Below are 15,049 nucleotides of genomic sequence, written 5' to 3'. Positions count from 1 at the left end.
AAAATAGAGGCATGCGTTTCATCATTGAAATCATAATTGGCAAAGAAAAACAATGCGGTGACTTACTAAAGTAATCAAGATTTCATGATTGCGTCAACTAAAGAGGATGTGATGATAAAATTATTAAAGTTAAAAATGAGATGCGAGAGTACAAAATTTGGAACAAACAAAGTCAAGTAAAGATACAACCACCAAATTTGCTCTGTCGCCCGCATCATTTATGATCGCATCCTTCTTTGCAGCAAGCCGATTTCTTCGATTGTGGTGGTTGTCCAAACTAGTCACGTCTTTCGGTTATCGTGTAGCTCCCCTGCAGTCATTCACCACGATCATTGCAAAGAAAATATTGAGAGGGTCAAAAGTGTAAACGACATTTTTTTTATGCAAATAACGGAAAAAAATGATAACGGATATAAAGAGGTAGAATTGATTTCATGAAGATTTCAACGGATACTTCAAAAAGATTGCATCCCTAATAAATTTGAGTTGCATGCTTGTGCATGTACCGCTTATTCCTTTCAATCTAGGCTCTTTGCGTCCAAGGCGATTTTCTCTTCTTTTCTCGATCTTCTAGAATCTTGATTGCCTCAATCTGGAGCTTTTTCCCATTAACGTTCATCAAGATTTCTCCCTTGTGTACATCAATTTGAGTGTGATCGATCGATAGGAATGGTCATCCCAATATGATGGGCGCATCTTCGTCCGCTTTATGATCTAGAATGATAAAGTCTATCGGTAAAATGTATTTGTCAATTGAGACCGCGACATCCTTCAACTCTCCCTCGGGGTGTACTCGTGATCTGTCCGCAAGCAAGAGCGTCTCCTTCGTGGGCATTAGCTCTCCCATATTCAATCGTTTGAAAATTGATAGTGGCATTAAGTTTATGCTCGCCCCAAGATCGCATAGTGCTTGACCAATATAGATCCCCCCAATTGAGCAAGGTATCGTGAAGCTTCTTGGGTTGCACATTTTTTGTGGGATCATAGTATTTAACCCTTGCGTTAGTGCCACTATAGCGATCTTTTCTTCATCATTCTGTTTCTTTTTCAATCTCTGCGGGAATGGTGGTAACTGTACTTCTTCTATCTTGTGTTCTAGAGGCTTGTAGGTGGATGCAACTTCTGGGTTCATCTTTTCGGGCTCTTCTGAATCATATGTCAACGAGTTCTTGGTTTTCACCACATTTGGGTTGGTCCTGATGGGCTCTTCCCCTTCTTCCGCTGTCATTTTTTCACTTAGCAAGGAGACTGCTAGGCATTATTCATTTCCTGTACCCCCAGAGTTGCGAGGGAGCTCAATTGAGTTCTGCAACACTCCTTACGGTCTATTTTTGAGCTCGCCTGCAATCTGTCCTATCTGAATTTCAAGGTTACAAATAGACGTCGCTTGATTCTGGAGTACTGTTTCATTTTTCTCAATATATTGCTTCAATAAGCTTTCTAAAGATGAAGATTGCGGCACTTGCAAACTAATGGCTTGATTCTGCGTTTGACCATTCATTCGCAGGAAAAATTCTGGTGGCCCTTCCTTTTGTGCCATAGGTTGATAGCTTTGTTGTTGATTTTTTCATGCGAAATTGGGGTGATTTCTCCATCCGGGGTTGTACGTATCAGCGAAGGGGTTATTCATTATGAAGCACACTGACTGCGGATTCCTTGGGCATTCTTCAATCAGATGTGCTTCCCCACAGGTGACGCAACTCGTGGTCGTTTGAGCGATTGCGTTGACCTGCCCTTTATGCGTTCCCATGCTACTGATTGTGATTCCTTGTATTAAATTCATCATTGCATTCATTTGGTTTTGTAGGGATGCGATGGTCCCATTGCTTGCATCACTGTTTTTTATTCTCTGTCGTTGATCACTTTCTCTCCAGTCTTCATGATTCTTTGAAATGCGATCAAGTATGTTCTTAGCCTCGTCGTATGTCTTGTCAAGCAGACTTCAGCTGCTACCGCATTGGCAGCCGTCTGTGTGCAGGGTTCAAATCGTGGTAGAAAATTTCCATCTATAGACAATCTGGTAAGCCATTGTGCGGACAATCTCGCACCAATCGCTTAAACCTCGCCCAGGCGTCACTGAGTGATTCGTCGATTTCTTGTTCAAAATTAGTGATCAGCTTCCTCCATCTTGCGTTTTCTATCGGAGGGAAGTACTTCTTCATGAATTTTTCCGCTACCTATTCCCACGATGTAATCTCCCCTGGTTCGAGAGAATAGGCCCACTTCCGTGCTTGGTCACACAATGAAAATGGGAACAGTGTTAGTCGAACCTCCTCAACGAAGATGTTTGGGAACACAAACGTATTACAGATTTAAATAAAACTCCGGAGGTGAGCCTGTGGATCCTTGCCACGCTTACCAGCAAACTGTCCGGCAGTTTGAATCATTTGCAGCATCACCGGTTTCATCTCGAATCTTAATCCGTCCAGAGTTGGCCTCATAATTCCTGGTGAGAAATCATAAAGGTTGGGCGACGCATAGTCCCGGATGGGCCTATTACGGTCGTTCGACAAGAAAATAGGGTTCTCCATGACATTATTTGCATTGGGTGCTCTGTCTTCCGGTTGCTCTGCTATGTTGGGATTCTCTCTTGTTGTTGATGTAGGCGGTTGTCTCTTCTTCTTCTTTGGAAAGTTCTCTCAATTTCTGGGTCGTAATCGGGCTCAGAAGCTTGTCTTTTGCTCATACGATGCCTACTTCTTCCCTTACCAAAGGAGAGGCAGTGCACATGGATGGAAAGCTACAAAGAAAATCAAAAAGTTACCGTTAGCACAATATGTACTACCGTAGTCCTCGACAACGGTGCCAAAAACTTGATGCGTTGCTAATATGATGAAATAATGGTTTATATTGCGTTGGTGGTGTATGCGTTGTGCACGTAAGTTTTCCTAGCAAAATCCAAGTATAAATCCTACTAGGTTGCCTGGTAAGCCCAGGGTCGAACACAGGGACTATGGAGACAGTATGCGACGGTAATTTCAGATTACTTTGCATTGACAAATAAAACAATGAGTTGGTTGGTATGTTTGTTTAAGGTATAGATTCTATGCGGCGGAATTGAGAAAAGAGTTAATAACACGAAAGTTACAATGAGTATGTTGTTGGGGTTAATGCCCTAAAGTCTCGTGTCCTTTCCCAACGTAAAGGTAAGTAGATAGATGGCTCCTTTAAGGGCTGATTCTGGGGCTTAAACGATATGGCGCCATACACCTTCTCTTGGCCCGAGAGGTGTTCACACATAGTTGGACTATGTTGTATTGTTCATTAGAGGAATCATTGGTACTTAAAGAGTAAGATGTAACTACAGGGGCAAAACGGTAAATTGGTCCAGCTGTACTTACGAGCATCTGTGAAGGGTCATCGTACTCATGATTGGTTGTATCCAATGGACACAGAAATATATCTATGGTAAGAAGAGTTCAACTGTTTGTCTTTAGTGGAATCACTGACAGTTAACGGATGGTGAATCTCGTGGCTAAAGAGTTTAGTCAGCTATTCATGTACCGTTGGAGCTTCGAGCCACAGGTTCATTAGGTCACCTGGGTAGCTTGGAAAAAGTCGAGAACCAGTGTGTGGGTTAATTTGAAATGTTCAAATTGACAAGAGGAAGTACAATTATATATAATATAATTGGAATAGCTAATTATATATGATATAATTGGCTAACTGTATGAGATACATTATTTTGGAGGAAATTAGATATAAATATGATTTATATCAAATATAGGAAAAATACTATGGTAGATATATGATATCAAACTATAGGATATAAATATAATATGGTTATATTTATTAAATAAATTACTTGATTAATTATTTTTAATTAACCAAATCTCACGTTTAAGAATTGGAATCGTGGGCACCGAAGGTTATAGTAACCGGCAGAATACAAGTTGAAAATAGTTTTATATTTGTGAGAGATTTTGAGTCGTGAAAAAGATCCCCGAGCCAAAAAAAAAAAAAAATTCGTGAAAGACTGATCGTCGAGAGCCTATACGATAGCTTCTCAGTCGTCTAAACGATCTTCTATCTCATGCGTCCCTTAAACGATTGTATATCAATTTTCTAAACGATCGTCCAGTTTTTCCTAAACGATCGTGTAGTTTTACTATACGATAGTAAAGTTCTTGTCGTCTACACGATTTCGTCTCCTCCGTCTTCTACCAAACTCACCAGAGCCCACTCTCTGGGCTTTTGACGCCGAGGATACTCGGGTCTTCCTATTGGTGGTGTTGTTCCTGTCATCTTGATCGTGTACGTCCGGATCGTGCAGTATCAAATGAGAGACTCGCCGGGGTGCTAGTAGATCGGTGGAGTTCTTCTGCTGTCGTGGGTTCATACATTCGAAGATTGTCTTCCTCTGGTAATCAACCTCTTCTCTATGCTTTATTGTATACTGAGCATGCTGTTGTTGAATTGTATTATGCATAACTGTTATTTAGAATGTATATCATTTATATTTCGTGAAAATCGGAGCGATCTAAACCCGCTCATGGAATTCTCTGATTTTGAGTTCCTTCATATGCGAGGGAACGGGTTGAGAAGGGATTTAGCTAACACTTCCTAAGATTGCGTTCACGTTATGCAATCATGCTACACACATACAACAGCAAATCATCTCTCAATGCAAATGCTACAGCTCCTAGTTTCAAGATGCATGCAATGTATGCGATGATGTCTATACGTCCTAAGCCTCTATTCTTGTCTATGCAATGATTAATGACACACACATACACAAGGCGACCGCATACTACCATAACCTATTTCTAGGGTGCATGTGATGCATGTTAGCAAACAGAACTTATCTCTAAGTTTCTATCTCTTGCTTATACGGTTCTAATCTAACTTTCTCAAGCCTAGATTCTAGCCTAGCTCTCTCAAGCATAGGTTCTTTCCTTAGACTCTCTCTCGAGCAGCTCTAAAGTGGTGATGGACGCATGCATAAGACAAGATGATCGCATACAATGAAGATCTTAGGTCATGCTAGCTAAGTGCTTCTCAACCCGTTTGGAAGTTTAGTTACTCATGCTTAATGTAAAGAGAATGAATAGATGTAGAGATGCAGTTTCCATTTTATAAATGAAATCAGAATACATAATGATAATGGGAAGTAAGGATAGGGAGCCTGGTAGCAATGTCTTGCTTCCCAAGGCTTTTACACTGCATTTTTCTCTATTTTGTCCAAAAGAATAATCTTGCTTTCGCAAGAATCAAACCTCTCTCTGTTCTCAACGCTTCCCGGCACTCTCTCGAGCTGACCAAGAATGATCGTCCGGCATCTTCTCTCCTCACTCGCCTTCTCCTTCTAAGTATAAGAAAACTATGAACAATGGCTAACTATCTTCTGTATGGTGAACTTTCAATCTGGCTTAGCTGCTTTTTCGGGGATGGCCTTCGGTATTTATAGAAATCAAGGTGAAGAAGCTTTTCTCTCAAATGATTGCACTGATGGGATGTCATTAAATCTCTGTCTGATGCGCCGATTAATTGTCACCGAAAAGTTGAATGTACTTGCTACAGTGTCGTTAACAGCTTGTCAACTAAATTCGGATTCGACCGTCATCAGCTTTATGTCCCATCGTGATTTATTAAGATTTCACCTCAATGCGTCGTCTCTATGTGGCCACCTTCTTGAGCAGATCTTCACGAACGCATACGATCGCATAGCCTTGCAGTCGAAATATCTTAATGCGATCGGACACTGAATTCCTTGGATCGCAATTCTGCCTTGCGTCAACACATTTTCCTGCACAAAATACGTAAATTAGCTATTTTAATGCGATGGACGCATGCGATCGCAATGTTCTTAACTTCATGCTTTTGGACACGATTTTACATATTTTTACCATCGCAACCCTATATTGTTTTATATCTTTGCATTGTAATAACGTGCATTTCTACCCGTTATCACACCCTCAAATGTAAAACAATGCTTGTCCTCAAGCGTAAACTAAAGATTTCTTCTAGAAAGTCTTCCGCCTTCTTCTTTCCTAGATTTCTCAAGGTTGCCTTATTCAAATCTTATGTACCAAAATCTCATTAATTCCTATCCAGGTCTCTTCTTAAAATATTTCTAAAATTTAGGGACTGCAAATTTAACCTTCAAAAAAAAAAAACTTTACTTGTTTCAAGGGCATCGCATGATTTATTTTATAAAAAAAAAACTTTTTCAACTGGGGTGTTTTCAAATGATTTTTATCCTTGTGTAGTTTAAATATTCTTTTTATGACCTTGCGCTGATCCAAATGCCTAGCCTTCGTTTTGGCTTGCCCCCACGTGTGTCATGCAAGCATCCAACTACGAGCAAGGCGCTCTTTCTCAGTCTAAACTCATAACCATTTGGCAGTGGAGTTGCGATCATTTTATTTATGTGTTGATCACGATTCTTACTTTCGTTTTGGCTTGCCCCCACGTGTGTCATGTGGACATCTAACTATGAGTAGGATCCGATCACAACGTTATGGTTTTTTTTTTATAGAGATCTAAAAATAGCAAGGTTGAAAATAAATATCGCACCCTCAAATTTAAATGCAGCAGCTGAAAAATTGAAAGAATTCATGTGATGCTCTTAGGAAGTTTCATAAAGGTCGGTTTGAAAGAAAGCTGATGGACCACTAACGTCTAGAAATATTTCATGAATTGACTGTCCTAAAATTAAGTTGACTCTAGTGCCTGTGATGAAAAATAGAGGCATGTGTTTCATCATTGAAATCATAATTGGCAAAGAAAAACAATGTGGTGACTTACTAAAGTAATCAAGATTTCATGATTGCGCCGACTAAAGAGGATGCGATGATAAAATTATCAAAGTTAAAAATGAGATGCGAGAATGCAAAATTTGGAACAAACAAAGTCAAGGAAAGATACAACCCCCAAATTTGCTCTGTCGCCCGCATTATTTGTAATTGCATCCTTCTTTGCGACAAGCCGATTTCTTCGATTGCGGTGGCTGTCCAAACTAGTCGCGTCTTTCGGTTATCGTGTAGCTCCCCCGCAGTCGTTCACCACGATCATTGCAAAGAAAACATTAAGAGGGTCAAAAGTGTAAACGACATTTTTTTTATGCAAATAACGGAAAAAAATGATAACGGATATAAAGAGGTAGAATTGATTTCATGAAGATTTCAACGGATACTTCAAAAATATTGCATCCCTAATAAATTTGAGTCTCATGCTTGTGCAGGTACCGCTTATTCCTTTCAATCTGAGCTCTTTACGTCCAAGGCGGTTTTCTCTTCTTTTCTCGATCTTCTGGAATCTTGATTGCCTCAATCTGGAGCTTTTTCCCATTAACGTTCATCACGATTTCTCCCTTGTGTACATCAATTTGAGCGCGACCAATCGATAGGAATAGTCGTCTCAATATGATGGGATAATCTTCGTTCGCTTTATGATCCAAAATGATAAAATCTACAAGTAAAATGTATTTGTCAATTGAGACTGTGATATCCTTCAACTCTCTCTCGGGGTGTACTCGTGATCTGTCCTTAAGCAAGAAAGTCTCTTTCGTGGGCATTAGCTCTCCCATATTCAATCGTTTGAAAATTAATAGCGGCATTAAGTTTATGCTCGCCCCAAGATCGCATAGTGCTTGACCAATATAGACCCCTCCAATTGAGCAAGGTATCGTGAAGCTTCTTGGGTCGCACATTTTTTGTGGGATCATAGTATTTAACACTTGCGTTACTGCCACTATATCGATCTTTTCTTCATCATTTTGTTTCTTTTTCAATCTCTACGGGAATGGTGGTAACTGTACTTCTTCTTTCTCGTGTTCTAGAGGCTTATAGGTGGACGCAACTTCTGGGTTCATCTTTCCAGACTCTTCTGAATCATATGTCAACGGGTTCTTGGTTTTCACCACATTTGGGTAGGTCCTGATGGGCTCTTCCCCTTCTTCCACTATCATTTTTTTGCTTAGCAATGAGACTGCTAGGCATTTTTCCTTTCCTATACCCCCAGAGTTGCGAGGGAGCTCAGTTGAACTCGGAAACACTCCTTGCGGTCTACTTTTGAGCTCGCCCACAATCTGTCCTATCTGAATTTCAAAGTTGCGAATAGACATCGCTTGATTCTGGAGTACTATTTCAATTTTCTCAATATATTGCTTCAGTCAGCTTTCCAGAGATGAAGATTGCGGCGCCTATGTACTACTGGCTTAATTCTGCGTTTGACCGTTCATTCGCGGGAAAAATTCTGGCGGCCCTTCCTTTTGCACCATAGGTTGTTAGCTTTGTTGTTGATTTTTCCACGCGAAATTGGGGTGGTTTCTCCACCCGGGGTTTTACGTATCAACAAAGTTATTCTTTATGAAGCACACTGACTGTGGATTCCTTGGGCATTCTTCAATCGGATGTGCTTCCCCACAGGTGGCGCAACTTGTGGTCGTTTAAGCGATTGCATTGACCTGCCCTTTATGCATTCTCGTGCTGCTGATTGCGATTCCTTGTATTAAATTCATCATCGCATTCATTTGGTTTTGTAGGGATGCGATGATCCCATTGCTTGCGTCGCTGTCTTTGATTCTTAGTCGTTGGTTGCTTTCTTTCCAGTCTTCATGATTCTTTGAAATGCGATCAAGTATGTTCTTAGCCTCATCGTATGTCTTGTCAAGCAGACCTCCAGCTGCTGCCAAATTGACAACCGTCTGCGATGCAGGGTTCAAACCGTGGTAGAAAATTTCCATCTATAGACAATCTGGTAAGCCATTGTGCGGACAATCTCGCACCAGTCGCTTAAACCTTGAGCGATTCGTCGATTTCTTGTTCAAAATTAGTGATCAGCTTCCTCCATCTTGCAGTTTTTGTCGGGGGGAAGTACTTCTTCATGAACTTTTCCACTACCTGTTCCCACGATGTAATCTCCCCTGGTTGAGAGAATAGGTCCATTTCCGTGCTTGGTCACACAACGAAAATGGGAACAGTCATCGTCATCTTCCTCTGGTATGTCTTTAGAGGATATCGTCAAATCTTTGGTTGAGAACCCCTTAAAATTTCGATAAGAAATCCAACAACTACAAAAGGACTCTCTCCAGTTTTCACAAGATACCAGGGCATATCAGCAAGAAGCCAGGATGAGTATGGGAAATTTGGGCACTCAGGTTATATAATTAGCTACTCTCGTAAGTTGGATGGAGAGCAAAGGCTCAGGGAAGGTACCTACCTAGCCAGACCATGCCAATATGAGTGCCATCACACTCAGAAGTGGTAAAGAGCTTCCATCACCTGCAACCTCTTCAGACACCCCACCTCTACCTGGTAAGTCCAATGAAAAAGATGAGAAAAATGATACTGAATTTGAGGCACGCCCGTATACACCTAAGGTAAGTACTTCTCCCTCACCTTCTGTTGAACCTTATATCCCTAAAGCCCCATTTCCCAGTAGGTTGGCAAGACCAAAATAGAGACATAGGGATGAAGAGTTGATCTAAATATTTAAAAAGATTCAGATAAACATCCCTCTCTTGAACGTGATCTAGCAAATTCCAAGGTATGCTAAGTTCCTCAAAGAACTTTGTACCAAGAAGAGGATAGGTAAGGATAAGAAATGGGTTGTGGTAAATAAGAATGTATTGGCTCTGCTTAAACATAATATGCCTGAAAAATACCAAGATCCAGGTATGTTTGTGTTATTGGTAATAAAGTCATTTTCCATGCCATGCTTGATTTAGGAGCTTCCATCAATGTCATGCCTTATCGTGTGTATGAAGATCTCAAATTGAATGATTTGCAAAAAATGGATATGTGCATCCAATTAGCTGATAGATCTTACATCTAGCCTCTAGGGATAGTTGAGGATATGTTATTGCAAGTTAAAGATTTTATTTTCCCAGTTGATTTCTACATTTTAAAAATGGATGAAATTTCTTCCCCTTCCTCTTCTACAATTCTATTATGAAGGCCCTTTATGAAAACTGCAAAGACAAAAATTGATGTTGATAAAGGCTATCTTTCTGTAGAATTCGATGGGGAGGTAGTTACATTTAATATGTATGATGTCCTTAAATTTCCCGAGGAATATCTATCCCTATGTATGATTGAGGCACATGATTTATTAGATGAAATAGTTTTGCATGATGGTGATGATGACTCTGACAAATTGATTACTCCTTACATTGATTTGGATTTACATAACTTGCATGATTTATCTCTTTCTGTTGTTGATGTTGATAACCTCGAGGAACCTTTTCTGATTTTGATACTGTTGATTTGCAGGTACAAGGAATTGGCAAGACCAAAACAAGGCTCTCCCTAATCATTTGAAATATAAGTACCTGGGCGAAGGGAACACCCTTCCAGTTATAATTTCTAGGGAATTGACACCCACCCAAGAGGAATCCTTAGTTGAGACTCTGAAAACCTATAAGAAGGCCATTAGGTGGACTCTTAATGATCTTAAGGGAGTGAGCCCTTCTCTTTGCATGCATAGAATCACTCTGAAGGAAGAAGCCAAGCCCACAGTTCAACCCCTTAGGAAACTAAACCCCATGACAAAAGATATTGTTCTCAAGGAAATTATTAAGCTCAATGAAGTCAGTATCATTTACCCAATTCCTGATAGCAAGTGGGTGAGTCCTATTCACATGGTTCCAAAAAATACCAACATGAAAATTGTGAAGAATGACAAAGGTGATGGTGCCAGTACGCGCTCAGAACGGTTAGAGGATGTGCATCGAATTTCAAAAGCTCAACGAGGTACTAAAAATGATCACTTTCCTATCCTTTTTCTTCAGATGGTGGAACGGCTTGTCGAAAAGCCATTATTTTGTTTTCTTGATAGATTCTCCGGGTTCTATCAAATCTCAATCGCTCAAGAAGACCATGAAAAGACTACCTTCACTTGCACTTATGGGACTTACACCTTCAGAAGGATGCCATTCAGGCTTTGCAACGCCCCAGTTACGTTCCAAAGGTGTATGATGAGTATTTTTCCAATTTCATAGAAAAGTGCATTTAGGTATTCATGGATGATTTTACAGTTTATAGAGTGTCTTTCGATGATTGTTTGCATAATCTTAGTCTGGTAATGAAACGGTGCATTGAAACTAATCTTGTGTTGAATTATGAAAAGTGTCACTTTATGGCTTTACATGGGATTGTTTTAGGACATCTAGTTTCTGCAAGGGGAATTGAGGTAGACAAGGCAAAGATAGGTGTTATTGCTAACCTCCCCTATCCTATATGTATTAGGAAGATTCGTTCTTTTCTTGGCAGCGCAGGTTTTTACAGGCGTTTCATCAAGGACTTTTCGAAGCTGGCACTACCACTATCAACATTGTTGCAGAAAGATGTATCTTTTAATTTTAACAAGGAGTGTCAAGAGGCCTTTGACACTTTGAAGGAAAAGTTTACTACCACCCGATTCTTCGGCCTCCACGATGGGACGTACCATTCGAGATCATGTGTGATGCTAGCAATCTAGCAGTGGAAGCGGCTCTAGGACAACGGGTCGACAAGAAAAGTCATGTCATATGCTTCGCATCAAGGACCTTAAATCCTACCCAGATAAACTACACCACGACTGAGAGGGAATTTTTGGCAATCGTTTTCGCTTTAGATAAATTTTGCTTCTACATTCTTGGCTTTCCTGTTACTATTTATACTGGTCATTCTACTCTTAACTACCTCATGACCAAGAAGGAGTCTAAGCCCCGACATGTGTACTGGATGCTTCTTCTTTAGGAGTTCAACTTAACCATTAAGGATATGAGGGGAGCAGAAAACTCAGTGGCAGACCACTTAAGCAAGATTGTGCAAAAGGAAGATCCTACACCTGTTCGAGAGGACTTCCCTGACGAATTCCTATTCTAGATCACCACATCTATTTCATGGTATGCTGACATGGTAAATTTTCTTGTTATAGGTAAGTTCCCTTATGATATGCCTAGTTCTAGGAAGTCTAAACTGAGGAATGATTCAAAATAATTTGTTTGGGACCCGTCATACCTTTGGAAGATTTGTTCTAACCAAATTGTTAGGAGGTGTGTCCCAGATGAGGAGTTTGAGTTAGTACTTTCGATTTATCATGAGATGGCATGTGGAAGGCATTTTAGCCCAAGGAGAACTGCTAAGAAGGTTTTAGATAGTGGGTTGATTTGGAATTCTCTATTTGCTGACTGTTTTGCCTTTTGTAAATCTTGTGACAGATGTTGAGGTCGAGTTCTTTGTCTAGGAGAAGCGAGATGCCACTTAATTCCATTCTTGTTTGTGAGATTTTTTATGTTTGGGGCATGGATTTCATGGGATCATTTCCTTTCTCTTATGGGTACTTGTATATCCTATTGGCAGTGGATTATGTATCGAAGTGGGTTGAGACTATCCCCACTAGGACTAATAATGTTACTGTTGTTTCAGGATTCTTAAGGACTAACATCTTTTCCAGGTTTGGCATTTCTCGAGCCATAATTAGTGACCAGGGTACACACTTTTGTAACGGACCATCGAGACACTTATGAGGAAGTATGGAGTCCACCATTGAGTTGCTACTCCGTACCATCCTCAAACGAATGACCAAGTAGAAATATCTAATTGAGAAGTCAAGAGTATCCTGAAGAAAACTGTCAATCCAACAAGGAAAAATTAGAGCACACGCCTTGAAGATGCTCTTTGGGCTTACAGAATTGCTTTCAAAACTCCCATTAGGATGACGCCCTTCAAGCTTGTCTATGACAAGGCGTGCCATTTTTCGGTAGAAGTCGAGCACAAAGCCTATTGGGCGGTTAAGCAATGCAATATGAATCTAGCCTAAGTCAGTGAAGAGAGACTTTTGGAACTACAAAAATTGGAGGAATTGCACCTTGAAGCCTATGAGAACTCGAGACTCTACAAGGAAAAGTCAAAATTAATTCATGATAAGGGTCTTTTGAGGAAGGAATTCAAGATTGGTCAAAAAGTGCTGCTTTATAATTCATATCTCTCACTTATGCCCGATAAGCTTAAATCCAAATGGCTTGGTCCTTTTAAGATTGTTAACTTATTTCCCTATGGTGCAATTGAGATCGGGAGCTTAGAGACAGGGAAGGAGTTCAAGGTGACGAGCACCACCTTAAAATCTTCAATGAAGGGGAAGTCAACTCAGCTCGCTCGAGTTTTTTGTTAACTTCACCCTCTAGTACTTGAGCCGCATCACCAGACGTCAAGTAAAAGACGTTAAAAGTTGTGCTTCCTAGAGGCAACCACGCATTTAAAATTTGATTTGTTTTCTTCTTTCTTCTTTCTTTTCTAGTTTATTTCTTTTCTTTTTTGGTTAAGTTTAAAGAATGGCTTACTACATTTACTTTTCATATAGAAGAATTACAATTTCGGTTCTTGGAGGAAGGCTTTCCCTATGATCATGTTTGTGCCTAATTCTAGGGGAGTTTTTTTTTTCTGTTCCCCTTGTCCCATTTTTTTGTCCTTAGCATGAATTATAGCCTAGATATACATTGAGAACAATACATGACTCTAAAGTTGGGGATGGGCGAAGCATGCTTCGTGATATTTGATTTGTGATCTAAATATTTTGGTATGAATTTTTTAATGTTTGTTCATTCTGCTTGTCGTTTTCTTTCAATGACAAATTGATGACGCACTCATTGGGATGTTTGTTCTTAAAAAGGAGTAACTTTCATGATTTTGAGCTTTTTCATAAAAAAAAATATTTTCGTGAGATCTATGCATAATGAACCTAGGTTGAAAATTTTCATTTTAAATCCCTTAAAAGTCCTAGAAACGGATTATCCATCTCGGATTTTCATTGTCACCTCGAAAGGCCCCTTTGTAGTCTGGGAGCAACTTTTAGTACCTAAAAGCAAAATTAGACATTAAGAAAATAATGGCCTAGTGTGCAAGAAAGAAAAATAAAGAGAATCAAGCTAGTTGCTATTAGTTTATCGAGGAAAAAAACATAAAAGGAGGCATAAGCCGGTGTGCCTGCAAAAAATAGTGTGTGTGTGCCAGAAAAGAGGTGAAAAGAGCTACCTCCACCGTGTCTAGTTAGGGCCTGCAAGAAAAGAATGATAAGTTCCCGACGGTTGAGTGTGAAAGCTAGCTCTCTAGGTAAAACCAATGCCTTCTATGTTGTGTGTGTGAGTTTTAGGCACTCCTAGCTAGTGTTTCTCTTTGATTAGCGATAACAGTATGACTTGAGCTGATGACCGAGCCAGAGTAGAGGGAAGATGAGATAGGAGTAGGATAAAAAAATTTCGGGTACTTTTCAATTTATGAAAAAAATTTCATGTCTTAGTGTTTCATTTATGTATGGTCCTGGTTATAAAAGTTCCTTTTATAACAAGTCTCAATTGAGTTATTATTTGAATTATTATACAACCCAAAGGACTGTTGAGATTTGAGATTGAATTCGATGAATGGAGTGAACATTTTTCTTGTCGATTTCATGATTGAGTGTTATGATCTTGCTCGAGCAATCAAGAGTTAAGTTGGGAGTGTTTATTAGCTATAAAAAAAAAAAGCTAAGTTTATGACCTTAACTTTACTATTTTAGGGCAATTCTTGTGCCTATTTGCCTTATTTTATAAGAGAATTGATCTCATGGAGCAAATACATTGCAAAGATGAAGAATTAAGCAAAAAGGATGGTAAATTAGGAGTCGAGTGCACCTAACTGAGCTGAGCTGACAAAAAACCAATCTGCCCTGTTTCAGCATCGGAACGCTCATCAATAGCCTAAGTCAAATGCTCGCTCGATGCTTGAAGTCAGTAGGCTCAGATGCAGGACAACATCGCAACGCTACTTCGAGCATTACAATGCTCCAAGGATTGATAATGCCATCATCGCAACGCCAGCCCAACGCCCCAGCTTAACGCTATAAGGCAGAATGGGTAGCATTGCAACACTCTCCCAGAGCATCGTGAGGCTACAGAATTTGATGGACTTCCCCTTCCGCGCGTGTGCAACTGAGTGTCAGACCAGCATCATACACTTCCTCAATGCTCTGCATGATGTCGTCGCAGCGTTGCAACGCTTTTCCTAGCATCGTGATGCTGTGACAAACTTATAAATAGGGCATTTGGGGTTCGAGCAGAAAGTGTGAAGAAATTTAAGAGTTTAGT

The 15,049-nt window shown here is 40.0% G+C and overlaps 1 non-coding gene and 1 pseudogene across 1 annotated transcript; both read left to right on the top strand.

Moving 5' to 3' along the window:
- The first annotated feature begins 2,022 nt into the window (after positions 1-2,022).
- On the top strand, positions 2,023-2,129 carry LOC120068665 (small nucleolar RNA R71). Its single transcript, XR_005479300.1, has one exon. It is a non-coding gene; the product is annotated as a small nucleolar RNA R71 (small nucleolar RNA).
- A 7,052-nt stretch (positions 2,130-9,181) lies between these two features.
- Positions 9,182-13,098, top strand: LOC120067475 (uncharacterized; annotated as a pseudogene).
- The last annotated feature ends 1,951 nt before the right edge of the window (positions 13,099-15,049 follow it).

The sequence above is a fragment of the Benincasa hispida genome, chromosome 12, assembly GCF_027475165.1.
Source record: "Benincasa hispida cultivar pf3 chromosome 12, pf3_genome.v1.1, whole genome shotgun sequence".
NCBI lineage: Eukaryota > Viridiplantae > Streptophyta > Magnoliopsida > Cucurbitales > Cucurbitaceae > Benincasa > Benincasa hispida.
The sequence above is the reverse complement of the archived record's forward strand: the minus strand, read 5'-3'. Positions and strand labels throughout refer to the sequence as shown.